The sequence below is a fragment of the Dendrobates tinctorius genome, unplaced genomic scaffold (genome assembly GCF_039654945.1).
Source record: "Dendrobates tinctorius isolate UK_male_01 unplaced genomic scaffold, ASM3965494v1 ptg000075l, whole genome shotgun sequence".
Taxonomy (NCBI): domain Eukaryota; kingdom Metazoa; phylum Chordata; class Amphibia; order Anura; family Dendrobatidae; genus Dendrobates; species Dendrobates tinctorius.
Window position 1 is genome coordinate 52982251 of NW_027361743.1, and position 24789 is coordinate 53007039.

The 24789-nt window shown below is 42.8% G+C and overlaps 1 protein-coding gene across 1 annotated transcript in view; it reads right to left on the minus strand.

Annotated features, from left to right (window-relative positions):
* Nucleotides 1-16513: 16513 nt before the first annotated feature.
* FOXO1 (forkhead box O1) overlaps nt 16514-24789 on the minus strand; it is a 51517-nt gene continuing 43241 nt past the window's right edge. The window contains exon 3 of the mRNA XM_073583273.1: nt 16514-23492. The gene's annotated coding sequence lies outside the window, so the exon portion shown is untranslated. The remainder of the gene's footprint in view (nt 23493-24789) is intronic.

The following is a 24789-nucleotide window of genomic DNA, read 5'->3' on the forward strand; positions in this document are numbered from 1 at the left end:
GATAAATTTTTGATTATCTATCTGGATGATATTTTGATCTTCTCCAAGGATTGGGATTCTCATGTGGAACATATTCGGACTGTGTTCCGGATCTTGAGGGAGAATTCCCTGTATGTCAAAGGATCTAAATGCCTTTTTGGAGTACAGAGGATTTCTTTTTTGGGATTTATTTTGTCCCCGTCAACTATTGAAATGGACCCGGCCAAGGTACAGGCCATTTACGATTGGGTTCAGCCCACTTCTTTGAAGGCCCTCCAGAAGTTTTTGGGTTTTGCTAATTTTTATCGGAAATTTATAGCAAAATTTTCTAGTATTGCCAAGCCATTGACTGATTTGACTAAGAAGGGTGCTGATGTGTTAGGCTACTTTCACACATCCGGTGTGTGGGGTCCGGCGGCGTGCGGCGAAAAGCCGGGCCGCCGGATCCGGCCTGCAGCCGTGACACCGGATGTGTGTGCGGCGTCTGATACGGCTCGGACGTGATTTAAAGGAGCCGCAGCAGGAGGTGGACAGAGACAGCCGCTGAGAGAGACAGCTGCTGAAAGGGAGGTGAGGGGAGGGTAGGAGAGGAGAGGGGAGGGGAGAGGAGAGGGGAGGGGAGAGGAGAGGGGGTTGGAGAGAGAGAGAGACATGTGGGGTTAACACTCAGTGTCCGGGCGAGAGAATCTCTCTCTCTTGCCGGGCACTTGTGGGGTTAACCCCACAGAGAGATCTCTCTCTCTCACCCAGACACTGTGAGTGTTAACCCCACAAGTGCCCGGCGAGAGAGATCTCTCACACGTGTCTGGGTGACAGAGAGAGATCTCTCTCTCTCTCACCGGGCACTTGTGGGGTTAACATTCACAGAGTCCGGGCATGCGCTGTGGAAAAAGCCGGTCCGGCGCTGAGAAAAAACGTTGCCGAGAACGTTTTTTCCAGACGCCGGACCGGCTGTTTTTGCCGGATCTGGCAAAAACCGGATACGCCGCATAGGCATCAGGCGCGATGCGGCGATAATGAAACTCTATGGGGAAAAAACCGGATCCGGTGGCAACAGGCGCCGGATCCGGTTTTTACACTTTTCGCCATATCGCGCCTGATGCACAAAAACTGATGTGTGAAAGTAGCCTAAAATTGGTCTCCGGAGGCTGTTTCTTCCTTTCAGGAGCTGAAGCGAAGATTCACCTGCGCCCCGGTTTTGCGGCAACCTGATGTCTCACTTCCGTTCCAGGTAGAGGTGGATGCTTCTGAGATTGGTGCAGGAGCTGTTTTGTCCCAAAAGGATCCTGTAACAACTAAAATGAATCCCTGTGCTTTCTTTTCCCGAAAGTTCTCTCCATCTGAACGTAACTATGATGTGGGGAATCGGGAACTGTTGGCCATGAAATGGGCATTTGAGGAGTGGAGACATTGGTTGGAGGGAGCTAAGCATCAAGTCGTGGTCCTCACTGACCACAAGAATTTGATTTACCTAGAGTCGGCTAAGCGCTTGAACCCTAGACAGGCTAGGTGGGCCTTGTTTTTTACACGTTTTGATTTTGTGGTTTCTTTTCTTCCTGGAACAAAGAATGTCAAGGCAGACGCCCTCTCTAGGAGCTTCTTTGCTGATTCTCCTGTGGTGACCAAGCCTGCTACCATCTTAGGCGAAGGGGTAGTTCTTTCTGCCATCTCGCCCGATTTGAGACGTGCTCTGGAAGAGTTCCAGGAGGACAAACCTGAGCGTTGTCCCAGTGGAAAGTTGTATGTTCCTGACCTGTGGAAGAAGAGAGTGATGTCTGAAGTTCATTGCTCTGCTTTGGCTGGTCATCCAGGTATTTTTGGTACTAGAGATCTGGTGAGTCGGTCTTTTTGGTGGCCCTCCTTGTCTCGTGATGTCAGGAATTTTGTGCAGTCCTGTGGGACGTGCTCCCGGTCTAAATCGTGTTCTCGCTCTAGTGGGTTGTTGATGCCTTTGCCTGTCCCCAAGAGGCCATGGACCCATATTTCAATGGATTTCATCTCTGATATGCCTGTCTCTCAAAGGATGACTGTTATTTGGGTGATTTGTGATAGGTTCTTTAAGATGGTTCATCTTGTACCACTCCCTAAGTTGCCGTCTTCCTCTGAGTTGGTGCCCCTGTTTTTACAACAGGTGGTTCGCTTGCACGGGATTCCTGAGAACATTGTATCTGACAGAGGAGTCCAGTTTGTGTCTAGATTTTGGAGAGCTTTCTGTTCCAAGCTGGGAATTCAGTTGTCCTTCTCCTCTGCTTTTCACCCTCAGACCAATGGGCAGACAGAGAGAACAAATCAGACCTTGGAGTCATATTTGAGATGTTTTATTTCTGCTGATCAGGATGATTGGGTTTCATTTTTGCCCTTGGCCGAATTTGCTTTAAATAATAGAGCTAGTTCTGCCACTTTGATGTCACCTTTTTTTTGTAACTTTGGGTTTCATCCTCGATTTTCTTCAGGGCAGGTGGAGCCCTCTGCCTGCCCAGGTGTTGACACTGTGGTGGAGAGAATGCACCAGATCTGGGACCAAGTGGTGGATAAGTTATCTCTCTCCCAGGAAAAGGCCCAGCGGTTTTCCAACCGACATAGGACCATTGGTCCCCAGTTTAAGGTTGGTGATATGGTGTGGTTATCATCAAAAAATATTGCTATGAAGGTGGCTTCTCCTAAGTTTAAGCCTAGATTTATTGGACCTTACAAGATTTTGGAGATTATTAATCCGGTCTCTTTTCGTTTGGCTCTTCCTGTCACATTTAAAATCCATAATGTGTTCCATAAATCTTTGTTGAAGAGGTTTGTTGAACCTGTTGTTCCGGGGGTGGCACCTCCAGACCCTGTATTGGTTGAAGGTAACATGGAATATGAGGTAGAGAAAGTACTGGATTCCCATCTGGCTAGACGGAGACTCCAGTATTTGGTTAAGTGGAAGGGTTATGGTCAGGAGGATAATTCCTGGGTCTCTGCCTCTGATATTCATGCCAAAAGATTGGTGCGTGCCTTTCATCGGGCTCACCCTGATCGCCCTGGTGGCGTGGTTGAGGGTTCGGTGACCCCTCCTCAAGGGGGAGGTACTGTTGTGAGTTCATTTTCCCCTTCACTACTGAGGCCCGAGGAACTCCCTCTTCTGGTAAAGAAAGGTAGTGAGCCTGATTATCAAACACCTGAGTCTGATGATGATGACTGGCTGAGTGGAGTTACTGACTGGATATAAGGCTGCCGACGCCCTTCTGCCCTGCGGGTGATTTCTCTGTGGGATCCTTGGAGACCAGTCTGAATTCCTGCTCCTCTAAAGCTAAGTTTTCTGCTCGGCCTTTTGCATTTGTGCTTAGACTTTGTTTTGCTTTGTTTTTCTGGATTTCTGCCATTCCCTGCTGGGGTGTGCTGAATTCCTTTAGCTCTGTCTTCTGAAAATACCTGAGTGCTGATTTAGTTTTTGAAGCCTAGCTGCTTCAGGGTCTTTTTCTTATCAGCTTGTTGGCTTATGTCTTTGATAGGGTTTTGGCAGATTGCAGACAGCAACCTTCCTTTCCTGTTCTGTTTAGCTAGCTTGGGCCCCATCGTTTGCTCAGCCTATCTTTCTATCTGTGTGAGTGTTTTTTCATCTTGCTTCAGCATCATTATATGTTGGGGGCTACCTTTTACTTTGGGGTCTGCTCTGGGGCAGTTTAGATTTCCTTTTCTGTGTTTAGGCTATTTAGCGCTCCGGCTGTGATCGAGGGGTCTAGGGCATCGTAGGAACCCCCCACGGCTACTGCTAGTTGTGTTGATAGGTTCAGGGGTCTGCAATCTGATAGTTGCCAACTTCTCTGGTTTTCTGGACGTAGCTTCTATTTTTGTGTCTGCCTCCTACGGTGACTCAATCATAACAGCTCTTCTTGCCTTTGGGGATTTACCTCATCTATAGCAGTAGATCTGGATTGAGATACCTTCTGCCCCATATGGTCTGAGTCCAGCATTTCCTGTAGCTTTACAAACCGAGTATGCCCCTGGCCCACGACATCCATCTCAAGGTTGCCCTTGGTCATTAGATGGAATCACACAAAAGGGTATTTGTGGAAATCCACTGTCCTGAATATTGGGATCATGTTTTCCCTAGCAGCCAAAAGTCCTGCTGCATACTCACTGCTGCCCTCACATTGACTGACTTGTCACTTCCTGCCTCTGTCACTAACACTCAGTTCCCCCTTACAACTGGGCTGGCCACTTCAGTTAACCCTGTCCCAACTAAATGCAGTCCCAGGGGGGTATTATACCTTTACCACATACCAATGCATAAAAATACATTTAACCCTTAAGTGTCAGGGAGTAGTGCATTAGCACCCACCACTGATACACATTGACAGCAGCATTTAAGATGCTCAGGCAGGAAGTAATTGATCCCGTCCCTGGGTGAGCCTGTCACCTGATCGACGGGTGCCAATGGGTTGTCATGACAGCCAGGTGGTTGCTGAAGACCCCGTATGTGTCATCATGATCCTCCTGTGAACACCGGTGTTCATAGAAGATTGAAATTTTTGCAATACATAGAAGTGCTGAAGCTATGGTGTCAATCAAAAGTAAGCACTCCTACAGTTCTGTTTGCTAAATAATAAAAAAAGTTACAGTTCTCAGTCTATGATGACAAAATAATTATTTTTTACATAAAGCATTTTTACTTTATTATAGCGTCAAAACATAAAACAATATATAAATCTGATATCGCTGTAATCGCACTGACCTTAACAATGAAGTTGTCTAATCACTTATACCGCAAGGTGAACTGCGCAAAAATGAAAATAACTATTAGTATACTGCTGCCTATATGTTCAATCCACCTCCCAAAAAATCTGAATGCTGCTTGGCTCACATTTATCCTGCGCTCTCCACTGAGCACTTACGTTAAGGTTTCTGTTCAAATCCCCAAAACCGCGATTCAGACAAAACACTGATAGAACCCTCACTTATGAGGCAGATGGAGTCACTTTGGACTGGTCTCTGTTCCGGCGGTGTTCCATCATTTTAGGCATCTTTTTAGTGCATAATTATGGTTGACCATTTCTGTGAATGCCAAAAAGATAGATACCACCAAAGCAGACTGCTAAAGGAATCCAAAGTGTTATCATCGGCCTCATTTTGGTGGGTGGGTCAGTTGGAGGTTTTGTCTGAATCGTATTTTTGTGGGATTTACACTGAAACCCTGACTTAAGTGCTCAGCATAGAACACAAAAAGTTTATTTCAGCCTTATAGTGAAAATGATCAAAATGTACCCCAAAATGTTACCAACAAAAACCCTTAAGTTATCCTGCACAAAACCAGCCCCCACTCAGGTTCATCATCTGTCACTGGAAATATAGGGGGTTCCCTCGTTACTGGTAGAACAAAGATTCTAAAGTTAACACGTCTCCAACATAAAATCCAGTGAGATATGAGCTCCCAAATCCAAATGCCAACCCTCCTTCTGAGACCCACTGTGCTTAAACCATAGTAGGGGGGAGAGCCCAATTAGCAATTTATGGGGTATGGCACAAGCAGTTAACTGGTAATTTGCAGTTCTCCAAAATAAAGCACGGCATAGATGTTAGAAAAGTGTCAATGCAACCATAGATTAATTAATTGAGAGGTACAATTTCTACAATGGGGTCACTTTTGGGGTTTTTTGCACCTTAGCAGTTCCGCAAATTTCGTCCTCAAATTAGTCTAGCCAAATTTGTGCTCCAAAAGCCAAATAGCGCTCCTTCCTTCTCAGCCCTGACGTGTGGCCGGGGATTCTGATGACATATTGGGCATCACCACGTTGGAGAGAAATTGCGCAATAAGCTGTGATGTCCAGTTTCACCTATTAACCCTTGAGTAACTGACAAATTTGCAGTAGATACAAAAAATAAATTTTTACCACTAAAATGTTAATTTCCACATCTCAATGTTATAAAATTCTGTGAGACACCTGTGGGTTAAAAATACTCACTACACCCCCAGATGAAATACAGTAATTAGGCAATGAAGTTTCCAATATGGGAGGGGTTTCTGCTGATCTGGCACCTCAGGGACGCAGCTAATGGAGCCCAGTCTATTAAAACGCAATCTGTGTTTTAAAAGACAAGTAGCGCTCAGTCCCATCCGATCCCTGCCATGAGCTCAAACACTGTACAACCACATATGGGGTACTGCCACATTCAGTAAAAATAGCATAAAATTATAGGGTCCAATTTCTCCTATTACCCCTTTGTGGAACTAATAGATTTGGTGGTAAAATAGTATTTTAGAGGAAAAAATGTTATTTTTTTTTCTTTCACATCTACAAGTAAATGTTCTAAAGTTTTGTGAATCACATGTGGGCTACAAATGCTCAAAACACCCCTAGATGAATTCCTTGAGGGGTCTAGTTTCCAAAATTGGGTCACTTGGGGGTTTCTGCTGTTTTGGACCTAAGGGGCTTGGCTAATGGAGCTCACAATCTGTTCAGACAAAATCTATGTTCCAAAAGCCAAGTAGTGTTCCTTCCCATCCGATCCCTGCCATGCACAAGCAGTAGTGTACAACTACATATTGGGTCTAGTTTCCAAAATAGGATTACTTGTGGGGGGAAGGTTTCTGCTATTTTTTCATGTCAGCGGCTCGGCTAATGTGACATATTATGACATTCACTATCTCTTGCAGACAAATTTACAGTCCAAAAAGGAAATGGCGATCTTTACTTTCTGAGTCCTGCTATGTGTCCAAGCAGTTTTTGACCACATATTGGGTATATTTGTGTTTAGAAGAAATTGCATAGCAAATTATAAGATATGCTTTCCTATTATCCTTTGTAAAAATACATATTTTCTGCTAAAGTGATGTTTTAGTCCAAAATTTGTACATTTTCGTATTTACATCAACATTTTAAAAAGTTCTGTGAGGCAGCTATGGGTTCAAGCTCAAAACACCCAGTCAGATGAATTCCTTCTTGGGTTCACTTGTGGGGGGTTTCTGCTGTTTTGGTACCTGCAAATGAGACATGGTGTCTGCAATCTATTCCAGCTAAATTTACATTCCAAATGTAGCTTCTTCCCTTCCAGGCGCTGTCGTGTGTTCAAACAGAAATTTTTGACTACGTGTGGGGTACCTCCGCTCTCAGAAGAAAGTGGATAACAAACTTTTTGGTCCACTTTTTCATGTCACCTCTTGCAAAAGTGAAAAATTTGAGGCTAAAACAATATTTTAGTGAAGAAAAAGGAACATTTTCATTATGATGACCCAATATTAGCAAATTCTGTGCACTACTTGCAAGTTTAAAATGCTCACTATACCTCTGGGTAAAATCCATGTGATGTGTAGTTTCAAAAATAGGGTTAGTTATTGGGGGTTTCAAATTTTTAGACACATCAAGGGCTCTGCAAATGTAACATGGTGCCCACAATCTATCTATTTCAACCAAATTTGTGTTACATTCAAATTACGCTCCTTCTCTTCAGAGCCTTGCTGTTTATTTGAAGAGGTTTCTGACCACATGTGGGGTATCGGCGAGCTGGTATCGAGGTGCAGTTTCTTGTGCTATTCCCTGTAAAAGAGAAAAAATTGGGACTTAAGCAACATTTTTAGAGTAATATTTTCAATTTGCTCAACTTTGCATTAATTCCTGTGAAGCACCTGAAGTGTTACAACATTTACTGACTGCAGTTTAATATTTGGGGGTGTTTTTAAAAAAAAAAAATGGCATCAGTTTTGGGGAATTTCCAATATGTAAGCCCCACAAAGTCCTTCTTAAATCTGAATAGGTCACTATAGAAACAGGTTTTGTAAATTTCTTGAAAAAATGAGAAATTGCTACTAAACTTTTAACCCTTCTAACATCCTAACAAAATAAAACTACTTTTGCAGATGTAAAATAGACATATGAGAAAACGGTAATTAGACCTACCGGTGATTGTGTTTCCAGGAATCCACCCTGACAGCACGCTGGAGGACGTCCTTTTTATCCACAGTGGAACAAGAAACAAGAGTTTAAAAGGACCCTCCCCCTACCACCCTTCAGTGATTTTACAAAGTAACACATCTGGATGGATGCAAAAAAGAGATTTTTATTTAAACAAGAATTCATCATACAAATGTTACATCACATTAGTATGGAGATTGCCATGGGGAGGAAACTAACTGTGCTGTCAGGATGGATTCCTGGGAACACAATTACCAGTAGGTCTAATTACCGTTTTCCAGGTCACCACCTGACAGCACGCTGGAGTAGTACCAAAGGAAATTGGTCCTAGGGTGGGACTACTGCATGAAGCACCTTTCTGCTGAATGTTGTGTTGACACTACGTCTAGCTTGTAATGCCTAGAGAAGGTACTGAGGCTGGACCAAGATGCGGCCCTGCAGATTTGTTCCGCTGAAGCTCCCCCCTTCTTTGCCTAAGAAGCAGCCATGGCCCTAGTAGAGTGAGCTCTAAGACTCCCTGGGGGACTCTGTCCCTGTGCCCTGTAGGTTACACTAATTGTGGATCTGATCCACCTGGTGATTGTGGACTTTGATGCTTTTTTCCCCCTATTCGGACCACTGTACTGAACAAAAAGATTATTATCTTGTCTCCAGGGCCTGCTTGCGTCCAAGTACCTGAGTACTGTTTACCTGACATCCAGGTTATGGTAGGCACCTTCCTTTTGGTTTTTAGGAAGCTGGCAAAATGAAGGGAGCACCACCTCCTGATTCATATTTGAATCCGAGATAATCTTGGGGAGAAAAGCCGAGTCAAGCCTCAAGACTAGTCGATCGTCAAACAACTGTAAATAAGGATTTTGGATAGACAGGGCCTGAAGCTCTCCTAGCCTCTTCGCTGACATGATGGTTACTAGGAACGCCGTCTTGAGTGAGAGATTACCAATCTCCTTCTCTGCCGCTAGCTCGTATGAGTGTCTGCATAATGCATTTAAGACCAAATTAAGGTCCCAAGGAGGGACAGTTTTCCTTTTTAAAGGTCTCAACCTCTGAACAGCCCTGGAGAATCGGGCTATCCAAGGGTGTGACGATACGCAGCTTAGGGCTGCGACCTGTACTCTTAGAGTACTGGGCCTAAGACCTTTCCTGAACCCTGCCTGTAAAAAGTCAAGGATCCTGGGAATGTTAGGGTGGTCAGTATCACCTGTCGCCTCTCCACAGTAGCTGCAGAATTTATTCCAGATTTTGTTATAAATTGCGGAAGTCACCAGTTTTCTACTCGCTTGGAGGGTAGAGATAACATCATCTGACTGACCCCTAGATCTTAGGACCTGACGCTCAGGATCCAGGCTGATAACTGGAGGGCTTCTGGGTTTCGGTGCAAGACCGGACCTTGATGATGATGGTTTCTTCTTCTTGGTAGGAAAATGGGTTCCTCTTTTGACATTTTTTTTAGCAAGGGGAACCAACTCCTCGTCAGCCAGAAGTGCACGATTAGTATGACTCTGTCCTCGCAAATCTTCCTGAGAGTCCTTGGGATCAGTGCGAGAGGTGGGAATGTGTATAACAGGCCTCTGCTCCATGATTGAGACAGGGCGTCGATCCCCGCTGGGCCTCCCAGAGGGTTCAGAGAGTAGAAGGTCTTGACCTTTGCATTTTGTTTGACCGCAAATAGGTTTACACCCGGTCTTCCCCACCGTTGGCATAGTCCGTTGAACACCTCGTCGTTCAGCTCCCATTCTCTTGCGGCTACCATTCTCCTGCTGAGGAAATCCGTGACCTGGTTTCTGGTACCCTCCAGTTGTACCGCTTTGATCGAGAGAATCTCCTTCTCTGCCCACCTGAAGATCCGTCCCGCTAGAAGTTGCAGTGCTGGGTGTCTTGGACCACCCTGGTGATGGAGGAAGGCTACCGTCGTGGTATTGTCTGACAGTACCTTCACGTGTTTGTTTCTCACTAAGGACTGGGCGGAAGATAGAACTTTCCAGACCGCGTGAAGTTCTCTGAAGTTGGAGGATTCCCTGCTGTCTTCCGGACTCCATCATCCCTGGTAGTATTTCCCTTGGATGTGTCCACCCCATCCTTGTTGACTTGCGTACGTTGTGACAATGACTTCTGGAGACTGGACCCGGCCTTGAGAATCCTCGGAATGGTCCACCAATACAGGGATTTCTTGACCAGAGGGGATAGCCGTATCTTCTTGTCTAGCGAGCCCTGCTTTCTGTTCCAGGATGCTGGGACCGCCTGTTGTAGTACCCGAGAATGAAACTGGATCCAATTCACGCAGGGAATGCAGGAAGTCATTAGACCCAAGATCTTCATCGCATCTCTGGTAGAGACCTGATTCCTTGTAAACTGACGAATCCTTTCCTTCATGCTGGTCTGCTTCTCCTCCAGTAGGTAAGACATTCTTGCCCTCGAGTCTAGCATGACTCCCAAAAATTTTATTTTTGGCTTGGGTGCTAGATCTGACTTTGCCCAGTTTATGATCCAGCCCAACTTCTGCGTTGTGTAGATCAAAGACTGACAGTCGATTCTGAGCTGACCTACCGAGTCTGCCACGATCAAGAAATCGTCTAGGTAAGGAACTACAGTGATGTTCAGATTTCTTAGGTAGGCAACCACCTCCACCATTAGCTTTGTGAAGATTCTGGGGGCTGATGCTAGGCCATAGGGGAGGCAGCGAAACTGATAGTGGCAGATCCTACCATCTTTTTCTACTGCAAGCCTGAGGTAGTTTTGGTGGTCTGAGTAGATTGGCACGTGGTAACATGCACTCTTTAAGTCTAGAGTGCACATTACCTTTTCCTAAGAGGGGAATCGTGGATCTTATCGATTCCATCTTGTGAACCTTTTGTATCTTAACTATCTGTTTAGGGGTCTGAGATTTATTATAGTTCTTGATTCCCCAGATGTTTTTTTTATCGAGAAGAGGCTTGAGTAATGTCCTTTCCCTTCTTCTCGAGTGGGTACTGGAAGAATTGCAGCCATCTCTAGGAGGTCCAGAATATCCGACCACATAGGCGAGGCTGAATAAAGACGGGAGCTGGTTACGAGAAATCTGTCCAGAGGTAGGGAGTCAAACTCTATTCTGTATCCCTGAGAGTTGACCTGCAGCACCCACAGGCTGTTGAAAATCTCTTGCCAGCTTTCTAGAAAACCGACTAATCGCCCCCCTACCATGGTGGCATAATTTCCTTTGGGAACTCGATCCCGAGACGGAGAAGATGGTAACTCTATCTACACATGCTCTCACTCCCCCTTTGGGATAGCTCCATCTTCCCGATTTCCCTTTCCCTCTGTAGTCTGTCTTTTGATTAAAATGGGGTCTACGAAAGGGCTGATATTTTTTGTTTTTCCTCTAGCCGTCTTTTTGGACCCCTTCGCTACCGGGATTTCTATTTTGGGGGTCTCTTCCCAGACCTTGACCTCCTCTGGGTCAAATGGTAGGCAAAGTCTAAAGTCTCTGGGGATAGTCAGTCTTTTCTTTGCCTCTTCCCATTCCTCTAAAATCATCGCTCGTATATGGGATTTCACTGGGAAGACCATTGTGGTCTGTGAACACAGCCCCCCAAACATCTCATCTTGTACTGAGAATTGTTGGGCGCTCCTCAATCTGCATAGTTTGTCTTACTGCTCCCAAGAGCTCGTACGTGTCCCCGGACAAAAACATATCTTTTCCCTTTTTCTGGATGATCTCTATTTGTTTCTTCCTCCTCCAGGTATCCGATTCCCTTGACCTCTTCCTGGATACCTGAGGGTTCGATTGTGTGTTCTGGGGGAACACAAGGCCTGACACCGAAGCCTGCACCTCCTCTCTTATAATAGATCTCATGTTAGACATGAGTGTAGCCTGTTCCTCCCCCACGATCCGCTTGGTGCATGTGTCACAGAGGGGTTTCTGCCAAGTGTCTTTTAGTCTTTTTGTGCAAATAGGGGACTTCTTATCCTTCCCCGACCTCTTGGAATCCTTTTCTGCTGAGGTGGAGGTTCCCCCCTGGAATATACACTGTGTGCAGAATTATTAGGCAAGTTGTATTTGAGAGGATTCTTTTCATTATGGAATAGCAACTATATTCTCAATCAACACAAAAGACTCATAGATATCAAAGCTTAATATTTTTGGAAGTTGGAGTGGGTTTTTTTTAGATTTGGCGATCTTAGGAGGATATTTGTTTGTGCAGGTAACTATTACAGTGCAGAATTATTAGGCAACTTAATAAAAACCAAATATATACCCATCTCACTTGTTTATTTTCACCAGATAAACCAATATAACACAAAATTTAGAAATAAACATTTCTGACATTCAAAAACAAAACAAAAAAAAAATCAGTGACCAATATAGCCACCTTTCTTTACAATGACACTCAAAAGCCTTCTACCATAGATTCTGTCAGTTTCTTGATCTATTTACGATCAACATTGCGTGCCGCAGCCACCATAGCCTCCCAGACACTGTTCGGAGAGGTGTAATGTTTTCCCTCCCTGTAGATATCACATTTTATGAGGGACCACAGGTTCTCTATGGGGTTCAGATCAGGTGAACAAGGGGGCCATGTCGTTATTTTTTCTTCTTTTCGACCTTTACTGGCCAGCCATGCTGTGGAGTATTTGGATGCATGTGATGGAGCATTGTCCTGCATGAAAATCATGTTTTTCTTGAGCGATACTGACTTCTTCCTGTACCACTGCTTGAAGGTGTCTTCCAGAAACTGGCAGTAGGTCTAGGAGTTGAGCTTCACTCCATCCTCAACCCTAAAAGGTCCCGCAAGTTCATCTTTGATGATACCAGCCCATACCAGTACCCCACCTCCACCTTGCTGGCGTCTGAGTCGGAGTGGAGCTCTCTGGCCCTTACTGATCCAGCCTTGGGCCCATCCATCTGGCCAATCAAGAGTCGCTCTCATTTCATCAATCCATAAAACCTTACAAAAATCAGTCTTAAGATATTTCTTGGCCCAGTCTTGACGTTTTTTGTTGAAAGGTGGTCATTTTTTCAGCCTTCCTTAGCTTGGCCATGTCCCTGAGTATGGCACACCTTGAGCTTTTTGATACGTTGCAGCTCTGAAATATGGCAAAACTGGTGGTAATGGCATATTGGCAGCTTCACGCTTGATTTTCCTCAATTCATGGGCAGTTATTTTGCGCCTTTTTTTTATCAACACGCTTCTTGCGACCCTGTTGGATATTTGCCATGAAACGCTTGATTGTTCAGTGATCACGCTTCAAAAGTTTGGCAATTTCAAGACTGCTGCATCCCTCTGCAAGACATCTCACAATTTTTGACTTTTCAGAGTCCGTCAAATCTTTCTTCGGACCCATTTTGCCAAAGGAAAGGAAGTTGCCTAATAATTAAGCACACCTTATATAGGGTGTTGATGTCATTAGACCACACCCCTACTCATTACAGAGAGGCAAATCACCCAATTTACATAATTGGCAGTTGGCTTTCAAGCCTATACAGCTTGGAGTAGGACATGTATAAAAAGGATGATGTGATCAAAATACTCATTTGCCTAATTATGCACCCAGTGTATATGTGTCCTGTGGGATTGGCCTTTTTTGGGGGTCTGAAGGGACCCTTACTGGGAATTTACGTGACCCTGGCTCTCCGGCCCCAACTCTGCCTTAGCTGGTTCCTCCATACTACTGGGTAGGGTGGACTGCCCCGGGGCTGCTGTACTGCCCACGTTACCTGTTTGTAGTTGGCAACGCCGCGCTGTCTGACATGTCCCAGAAATACTCCGTTGCTATGGAGATTCCGTCCCGCCTCTTGTTACTGGCCGTGACCCGGAAGTGACATGCCGCCCGCCTCCTGCTGCTGGCCGCGACCCGGAAGTGACGCGCTATGGCCGGAAGCTGCAGCGCCCGGCGTGCAGGGATGCCCTGTGGCGGTGATATCTCCCTGGGACCCGCATGCTGGAACGGCGGTAACGGGCTCAGGAACATCTGGGGCATCGCCTGGAGTCGAGAGCTCCCACCAGGAGGCAGCGAACCCATGCCCCAGGAGCAGCGCTACACTGGGGTATCCTGAGGGGTCCTCTGGCGGGTGTCAGCTGCAGAAGTCTTGAGGTGGGAAGGGAAAGGCTGGGCCCCCCCCGATCCTCACCATCTGCCCTGAACGGTCGGATCCTGTACTCTCGCCATTCCTATCTGCAGTGGGACAGGAAAAACACTGAAGGGTGGTAGGGGAGGGTCCTTTTAAACTCTCGTGGTTTCCTGTCCCACTGTGGATAAGAAGGACATCCTCCAGCGTGCTGTCAGGTGATGACCTGGAAATGCTATTTATTAATTTGTACAGCATGTCTAACTGGTTTAAGGATATAATAACTGAACGTTTTGAAAGTTCAAAATGACGATATTTTCACAAATAAATGCAAAACATATCAACCTACATTTACCATTAACAAAGTGCAATGTGTCACAAAATAAAAACCACTCAATTACTGGGATACGTTGAAGCGTTCTAGAGTTATTACTACATGAAGTGACACTGGTCAGAATTCAAAAAGTGGGCCTGGTCAGTAAGGTGAAAATTGTCTGTCACTATGGGGTTAAAGAACACCAGAGGGGCCTTTTTTTTTTTTTTAAAACAATGGCATGTTATTAAAATCTAAATTTCTATTGTAAAAGTGTGTGAGTGGCTCTATATTCTTATTTTTTTTTATACATTTATTTTAATGTACTGCCACTTCTATATTCCAGCATAATATACTTGTACATAATATTAATGGGTAGTAAAGCATTTCACTGACCCTTGGCACACAATGGTGTGGCTGAGAGCACAGATGGCAGTAAAACTTGTGCGAGCATCGCATCGCAATCCTCATACTGGCTGTGTGCTCTTGACCGGGGCTTGACGGTTGCATAGAAATACATCTGTCATGCTCAGGTCATGAGAGGTGCTGGGCCAATCCGTGCAGTGCCATGGATCATCACGCGTGTTTTTTCATGATATATTGTACTTCATGATAGTGGTAAAATTTCTTCGATATGACTTGCGGTTATTTGTGAGAATTTTCCAATTTTCAAGCTTTTCATTTTTAAGTATAGAGTTATTATGTCACATAAAATTAACAAACAAGCCCAATTTTTGAAGTGTAAATATATATTTATAAGGGTAACAAACTTGGCCAGCGATTTCTCATTTTCCAACAAAATTTACAAAATACTGTAAATATTGACCACCCCATATTTGAAGAGACTTTGGGGTGCCTATGTGACAGAAAATACCCAAAGGTGACACCAATCTAAAAACTGACACCTTCAGGTGCTTTACAGGAACAATTTTTTTTATTTTCATAAGGGCAAAAGGAGAAAATGGATACCAAAATTTGTTGTGCAATTTCTTCCTAAGCACCCAGATACCCCATATGTGGGGGAAATCTACTGTTTGTGTGGAAGGGAAGGGGCAACATTTGACTTTGTCCACAAAATTGGCTGGAATTTTTCCCACAAAAATGTCTTTAGCCCCAAATCTTTATATTTTCATAAGGGTAAGAGGACAAAAAAAAATGGACCCCAAAATGTTTAATGCAATTTCTCCAGAGTACTGTTTGAGCGCACAGTAGGGATTGAAAGGTAAGGAATGTTTTGGAATGCAAATTTTGATAGAATGGTCTGTGGGTGTAATGTTATGCTTGGGAGAGTCCTGATGTGCCTAAACTGTAGCAACCCCCACAAGTGACCCCCACATTGAAATTGAAAGTGTTTTTCTGGTATGTGAATTTCATAATGTGGTGGCCTATATAAATTGGGTAGAGTGCATCAGATTGCCATACGTGTCATTCTTTTATGCACAGGCCCGGTTTGTTGTGACAGCTGTTGCATTGACAAGTGTCCTTGCATATCCCCCTTCTGTAACACACTCGGCACCTCTTTTGCCAACTTCCTTTCTTTGAGGGATCTCACTGGGGAACCGTTGACCTGGTACAATACGCACACCTTCAGTTCCCAAAGTACTGGGGCCTTCACCTTCCCGACTTAATCACTACCGTCTGGAACTGAAGGTACGACGAGGTACCTGTCTGGCCTGCACATTGTGAGAGCACGAAAGCTTTGCACATTGCCATCTGCATAGCAAGCTTCTTATACACCTTAGCTTTTCACATGGCACGGTGTGACTGGAGTACTTTATCAGAGAGATCAACTTCCCATTATGTACTTGTTGTACCCCAACAGAGTTTGGTTTTTGGACCTGTGTATATGTACCTCATACAGCAGTGAGGGTGCTTCCATCACCATGTATGGTGTTCAATAAACAGGACATTCCTCAACCGCCAGCATGTTGTCGCTACCTTGGGCTCTTGCTCTTTTTGAGCAGCTGCCAATTTACAGTCTCAGGGAGGCCGTTCTGATTTTTGCGGACAATACCACAGGTTGCGGTAGCTCGCAGAAAGAAGGACAGCACAGATCATAGGCTGGACATCAGTGTTTCAGGCCATATCATGACCTGAAACACTGAAAACGCTGTATTGACCAACCACTCATAGCGAGCGTAGTTGTGGGGGCGTTGAAACCCCTGCCTTTTAGCTATGACATACGCAGTATGTACAAGGTCGGTGAGTACTTACCAACCATAATGTACTGGGTACGTCCAAGAGTTAATATAGTAGTTAGAAAAAAAAAAGACAGCAAACCAAGGGCAGTAAATTGTAGCATTATTTATATACATTTATGGCTTCATACAACAGATTGTTCTTGTGTCTGTAAATACATCAGGCACTTGTCTGCAGAGTTTGAATCATGAAATAAGAAAAAAAAAAAACACGTTAAAAGGCTGCAATAAAACAAAATAAAGCAGTTTTTACATGCCACCATTACACATATTGCTGATTTATTGACTTCATGTTGAATGGATGATGTTTGAAAAACCAGGAAAACAAACGTCAGAATAGTTTTGCTTGCATGAAACACTGTAGCCTCTAAAAGGAATATACAACTTAAAATGAACATAAAATCAGTTATAAATTAAAGAGGGACTTAAACAATTTCATAGTTTAAAATATGAATACAATATCAGTTAATGCACTGATCATTTCTTTTCCAGTGGTTTAACAAGTGCAAATATAGGATTTTACATTGGTCCGATTGAGAATTTCCATACATTTAAAAAAAGGGAACCTTTATAAAAAGCTTAAAAAAAAAAAAGTTTACATAAACAAATGGGTTTAACTGGAGCTGAGCACAATTTTTCATCAATATTCATCGAGGTCTAGAAAGCAGAAGATCTATGGTGCTGATCAAGACGGGCAATGAAGGGTTGCGTCATCTGGATATGTGGTAACAAATGAGTCATTAATGAACTTTTCCCTTTGTAACAACGTTTTTTTTTTCTCTCTGGAAGGTTGAGGAGTCCAAATTAGATTTTTTTTTCACCTCGTTGGGATGGATTCTGACAACCTACAGATAATAAAAGCAGCTTATTCATGAATACACGTCTGCATTTCATTTTCATGATTCACTAGCACAAAAACAAATTACTCTTTACATCAAAAAAAAAAAAAAAAAAAAAAATTATTAAAATGATATTGGCTCCATAATACGCTTGGCACAACTGAGAGCATACAAGAACACATCTCCTTATGGCGGTTTTATGTGTATGCCAAAACTGACACCAGCAGTCCATAATCAATAGCTTGTTGTAAATCGTGCAAAATTTAAAAAAAAAATAAATAAAAAAAAAACACTTCTATATAGATGTGATTGTTCTCAAATGTTACAAAAATTGCTCTTAACGGCAAAAATTAGTCTTTTTTTTTTTTTTATAAAATAGTTATAAGGACAACCACCTTTAAAGACCCCACAAGCCACACCATAGATCTCATTTTTAAAAGACCTGTACATACATATTCTGATGGTTGGTTGTGCTCAACACTAGTCATTATGATTTTCCAGGATTTCAGGCTTAAAAATAGAAAAAAAAAAGTTCTAAAACAGATTGATCCTTGAAGGCAAAGATCACTGATCTCATAGAATCCAAGCATCATCACTGAAGCCCAGACAAGCTGGTGCAAAAAAAAAAAAAAATATATATATTGGCTTGCTTGCGTTACATATTGCACGTAATGAGTCCAGTTACCAACTACTGGCGAGAAAGCGACAAGTGTCTGCAACGAGCAAGAGGAACTTCAGGGCATGATCGCTAATTGGCCGCGTAATAAGTTAACATAGGTAACAAGCTTGCGTTAAAGCAAGGTCTTTAGCTTACTGAAACATCAAGAACTGCACTGGTATATGCCTAACTAAACATACAATCGCACTAATAAAACAATTTCCACTGACTGAAGGAACACAACATTAGAACGGCACGGGCGGAGAAGAAAAGCTGCATAGAATGGGTACGATGCAAACGTTTGGGCACAAGTGGAGTTTCTTTTTTTAGGTTGGAGGAAGTGTTGCTTTAATTTATCTACAGAATTTAAAACAAAGTATCCAGGTTTAGTGTTTTTTTTTCTTAATGAGCACCTGTTGAAATCATAAAAAAAAAAAAAAAAATATAGAAGGGGAATATTACCCTGAAAAGTAACTATATATAAAAATTCTAAGTGTCTCCTAACAGGAGAATTCTATACATGTGTATAACTATATTCCAGTTATTAAAAGGGTATTTTTTTTATTTAATAAGGGACTATTTTACCAAATTACACAAGTTAAGTCAGTCACGAGAGGGTTACAAAACAGGAGGAATAGACAGCAGTAGTGACAGCCTTTCCTTTATGACTGCAAATCTAAATAGTTGTCAAATTACAGAATAGGACTGCCCAGTGGACTCCCAAGAATTGAAAGGGCAAAGACTAATTTGAATGAAACTCAAGTTAGTCTAAATCTCCACCCCCCAAAAAAAGAAAAAAACTCTATACATCCGTTTAGCTCCTTCAACTTGTTGCCTTCAGATTCGACATTTTCAATTTAACAGGTTCCCTTTATATGGGCAGCACGGTGGCTCAGTGGTTAGTGCTGCAGCCTTGCAGCACTGGAGTCCTGGGTTTGAATCCCACGAAGGACAACATCTGCAAGGCGTTTGTATGTTCTCCCCGTGTTTGCGTGGGTTTCCTCCGGGCACTCCGGTTTCCTCCCACATTCCAAAGACATACTGATAGGGAATTTAGATTGTGAGCCCCATCGGGGACAGTGATGAAAATGTGTGCAAACTGTAAAGCGCTGCGGAATATGTTAGCACTATATAAAAATAAAGATTATTAAAAGATTATTATTATATATAATCTGCCACTATATGTAAAGGTTTTTGAGAAATTACAAAAAAAAGTGCTATTTTTCAGTTTTAGGCCTCATTCAGACGGCAGTTTATCAGATTTCAGTGGTTTTTTTTTCCACCGAGAAAAAAAAAAAATAAAATAAAAAAAGTATGTCCACCTTCTCCTAGCAGTGAAAGACTGACAGTAGATGGACGGCGTTCGAATGAGGTCAGATTTTTTTCAGAGACCCAGACTTGAAATGCTGATTTTGATCCCACACGCAAAAACATTGCTCTTTTGCACAGATCACTTGGTCTGAAGGGAAAAAAAAAAATCTGACAAATGAATGGCTCCATAGTGTGTCCTGCATACGAGTGCTATCCGCTAAAAAACAAAACAAAAAAAAAAAAAAAAAAACATAGCTCTAGTGCGAGAAAAACTGATTAGTGAATGAGCCATAACAGTCTAATCCATTGGGTGTCTCTCGTGAAAGGAACAGAAATGCAAAAGGAGGAGCGCCGTTCTGTGAGATTGGGGTAAAGATGGTTCATGCTTTTCTAATGTTGGGTAATCTCTTTCACAGATCTCTACAGTGACTTCTCAAAACTAAACCAATTTGTTAGGGCAAAGTCAGCTACCATATGAATCGGACCATGATCGGAACACAGTGCACAGTGTGCTGGCCAGTGGCAACCCGAGTGCGACAGCTTCATGTATTTCTATGCGACTGTCACAGGTGGGACAGGAGAGCCACCAGCCAGTTCACGCACGGCGTTCCAATATGTCTGATTTATACGGTTGTCTGACTGCGCCCTTAGTCTACCCAATAAATGACCTGAAAATGCTCAAAGGCCTAGAAGAGTGATCCCTTCTCAGCTCCACCAACTGGCTGATGGTCTGGGTGTGTTGAAAGCCATTTTCCAAGCCAGTGACCGACAATTATTCCGAACGTGCAGAAGCTACGGGTGTGCTGTGTGGTCTGTAGAAGGTGTCACTGTGCCATTATCCAACATTATCAAAGCATCTTAAAAACAATATGGATTCAAGAGGAAAAACCGGATACAGTGTTGCAGCAGGGTGGTGGCTAAATGTTCTCTATTTCCAGACTAAGCATAGGAGTCAGTAAATAAATACACACATAAAGGTAGTAGTGATGAGCGAGTATACTCGTTGCTCTGGTCTCTGCCGAGTATTTTGGCGTGCTCGGAGACTTAGTTTTCGTCGTCTCAGCTGCATGATTTGTGACTGCTGGACAGGCTGAATACATGTGAGGAATGCCTGTTTGTTAGGGAATTCCCACAAGTATTCAGCCTGTCTACAAGTCGCAAATCATGCAGCTAAGACGACGAAAACTCCGAGCACGCCAAAATACTCGGAGGACACCTGAGCAACGAGTATACTCGCTCATCACTAGTAGTAGATAATTGTCATCTGATTTGATTACTAGCCATGGGATGTAACTTTGGGTATTTATAATATGACAATGGGACCGCCACAAATTAAAGCAACAATGCTCTTCAGTGTCAGCGAGTAAAATCAAACTCAACGTATACAAAGTTACATGTTCTTTGGCCAGGATCATACATGTTGCAGGAGAACATCTCCAGGAGGGCTCTGAGCAGCCAGTCCAGGATTAGGAAAATCCATTAGAACAAAAGCTATGAGGAAGGAGGGGTCTGTACATGTAAATGTCAAGAAGTCAGGATTCTCTCCCAAGCAAGTGATACCAATAATTTTACATTTCTTTTAGGCAAAAAGAAGAAATATTAACTTATCTATAACTTTCATGAAAATCTTAAATGCGGAGGTTGAGGGGGGGGGAGCACCCAAATCCTGTAGGTACAAAAGCTGGTACAGAGTACACAATGAAATACTGAAAGCTCCTGTGGGAATGCTGGCACAATTCAAACATACATAGTTATCAACAATCATTTATCTAAACAGGAAAAAAAACAAATAAAAAAGAGAAAATTATACGTACATATTAAAAACACTTTTTGTACAAGATCTAACAACTCATTGTCTCTTTAGCCGACTGCTTGTCGGTTGAACCCTTGAACTGGATCAACATGAAGCTGTCCCATAATGAGCTCTTATCCAGGCAGCAAGCTTGTACCACTTAGGCACGACTGACGAAACAAAAAAAAAAAAAAAAAAATACAAGCATCCGGAGTTGGAGTCCGAAATATTGACGCTAAAATTTGCCTTTAATGCTAAATACAAATTAAAATTTTTTGAAAGTTGAAGTTGATCTAAAAACGAAAAAAAAAAGAAGCCAATTTGCAAATAGAACACTTCCTAATCTTCTTTGACGACAGCTCCCATGCAGGTCTATGTGTCTCCATGGTAACAGACAACTAAACAATCCCTGTGTAGTCAGATTCTGAAATTACTCTACCCAATCTCTAACCCACTTCCAAATTTATATAAGCGAGAATGTGAAGACGGAAGATGGAAGAGAGTAAATAATTACACTACACAGTTCGGTTGGTTACGGTAGTTGACAAAACAGAAGAAAAAAAGAAAAGAATATAACCTATGGTGAGTAAATGGTAACAATACATGTAAATAACATAAGGTACCTCGTTAACCAAGCGCTAACCAAGCACCCCATTTACATGTAACAGTACCATTTGTTGGTTTACTTGCTGTAGGGTAACAGAACTTTTGCTTTTTTTCCCCCTTGGGTCTATGAAATAGCCACACAATGTGAACGTGCTCTTACACATTACACGTATACCAGCTTATAGTCCAGCTCAGGTTCTTTGTTTTACAGTTCGGTTTGTTGTCTCTTACCATGGGGACACAATGGTCTAAAAATATGAATCAATTTGATTTGCAAAGTTATTTCATTTTCTCTTAGTTGCATTGAATAAAATTAAAACTGCGTCCATACCTTTGAAGAAATATTTAAAAGAAAGCCATAATCAGAAAATAACCCATCAATTATATCAGGTTTTGCACGGGTTTACTTTTTTCCCCCTCAATATCAGTCTGAATTAAAATATAAAAATTAGCAATCTTGTACTTTTGGGTTCACACAGGCCATTGGGTCTTTTTTTTTTTCTACTAAGTTACTGTGGCTTCAGGAAACACCTTTATTTTAGCCACAATGGAAAAAAATGTCGATCCTAAGCCTTTGATGATAATGAGCCTGCTGAAAACTCTCCCTGAAGATGGGAGTAAAAAAAAAAAGCCCCAGAGGTTAGTGTAAAGATTGCAATATAATTTGGCTTTTTCATAAAAATCGTGATATGAACATACCCCAACCCATGCCCCCCCCCCCGCCTTAAACAATTAGGCTGTGTGCCCACGTAAGCGTTTCTGAAGCGTTTGTCCCGGTCAAAACGCTTCAAAAACGCATACAAGAAGCATCCCATTCGTTTTAAATGAATTCCGCACTTTTTGTGTACATTGATGCTTTTTTTTCCCCCGCACAAAAACCGCAGCATGTTCATTAATTTTGCGGAAAAGTCCGCGTTTTTAGCCATTTTCTATGAGTCAGAAGACTCGTGGAAAAAAACGCATCAAAACCGCTCGTTTTTTCCGCAAAAAAAAGCGCGGAAATAAAACGCACGTTTTCTGGGAAGGTGTCCGGTTTTGAAGCAGTTATCGTGTTCCCAAATATTCACCTGTACCATTTCAGATACAGTCACCGTGAAATATTACGGACTCCAACTTGAGAAATACTAGAGCTCTACCGCAAGCAGATAAAATAGGCAGACTAAAAAACTCTCTGCAATGGTTAACACATTCCAGTTTTGTTTGTTTTTTTTTTTAAATATATTTGTAATCAATTTTTTTTTAAAGACTTTGTAGGGCAGATAAGTTAGGGTTTTGCTTTTTCTTTTTTAAACAAAATTCTAGCACCAACTCGGGACTATGTATATGTTGGTCCAATAACAGGGAGGATCCCCATCAGCCTGGAATGTAAATAAATTAGACTTGCAGCCACTGAACATACATTTGGCAGTTACCGAAGAGACATAGCATTGAAAAAGAAAAAAAAATTTGCTGGCAATAGCGCTTTCTGCTTCGCGTTAGGTCATTTAGTGCACAAGGGGCTTATGTAGCTTCCAGTCTTAATCGATTTCCATGAGACGCCCCATTGCTGAGCAGATCTCGCATCCACAGCAGACGCCTAGAGCAAAGAAGCGAATACACACACCATAAAGTCAACGTTTCTGTACTGCGCATACAAGCCCCCGAATGGCGACCAAGATGCAGGCTTTCGTTTTCCCCCAGTAGATTGTTTTTTTTTTTTTTCTAGTCAGTTTGGCACTTCATAGTGATCGAGGTCCAGGAGCAGCACACAACTGGCAAACACTGGGACAGTCCTGGATTTCTTCAGGCTTAAAAGAAAAAAAAAAAGAGGCCAGAGAAGAGAATCTTTGGAGGGGGCGTCCACTGTCCTTTATGGCGATGATGCCTAAAATATAAAGAATAATAGGTCAGGAGTCCAACAAGTTCTATACCTGAAGTTTTATAGAATCCCTGTTTTCTCTACAGTATATGTAGCAGCGCTATGTAGAATCCCACCCATGCCACCGATTGGCTGCTCCCTGTGTGCACTCTACATGGTCTTCAAGCTGCCAATCAGTGGTGAGGGCGGGGCTTCACAGATCCGCTGGACTGGCGTCAATCTCCAGCGGATAAAACACTGATTACATTGAAACTACAACATGTGTCACCATTAGGCTGTGTACTACAGTTTCAATACAGTAAGTGTTTTATCAGCAGAATATCACTGTGGGACTGAGTCGTGTGCCAGCTAATCTGTGCAAACCTGCCCATAGCACTAATTGGCAGCCTCCTGTGTACATTGACAGCTTGCTGACAATCAGTGGCGTGGGCTGGGGTTTTACACCGCTCAACATTCTGACCACCGCTAGATTGGCAGCAGAGAAAACAGGGATTCTATGAAAACTGCACCCAGTGACATCGCTGGAATCTGGATCTCAGCCTCTACATCATGCTGCCATCGTATTCCATGGCAAAACCTGCTGACCTTTAAGATGTCGTTTTGGAACATCCACTTTACCACCTCTCCACAGGATAAATGATAAAATGCTGAATGTTGAGGGTCCTACCAATCATATCAATAAGGTTCTTTAGTTTCCTGTTCGCATGTTTACTAGTACGCAGATACCAAACATGTATAGGTTGTTTTTTTTAATTGAAGTAGTGCGGAGAAAAAAAAAAAAAAAAATATTTAGTTGCCATTTTCCAAGACTCGTAAAACTCATTTTTGGGGGATCTGGGGCTGGGTGAGGGCTGATTTTTTGTGCCCTTGGCGGACTTTTTAACTGATACAATTTGGGTGTAGACACAATGTTTTGATTGCCTTTTATTGCAATGTTGTGGCCACCAAGAAAATGCAATTCATTTTTTTTGCTACATTTACTGATCAGATTACATTTTATTTTGATAGATCAGAGATTTCTGACAGCAGTTTTTTTTTTTTTTTATTTTTTTTTTTATATTATTATAACTAATAGTTCCCATAAGAGACTTGAAGCTGCCATAGGCCGGCATTCATAGGAGGATCAGGACGTCAAGCACGGGGGACGTTAAGCAGAACCCCGACAGTCATGAGAACACAGACGACCCGCGATCCCGTGACTGGAGTGCCGATCGGTGGGCTAGACGATGCGCTTCCCGTCTGCATGTCATATGCTGCCGTCAGTGATTTACAGCGACATTTAACTGGTTAAAAGGCCAATGGT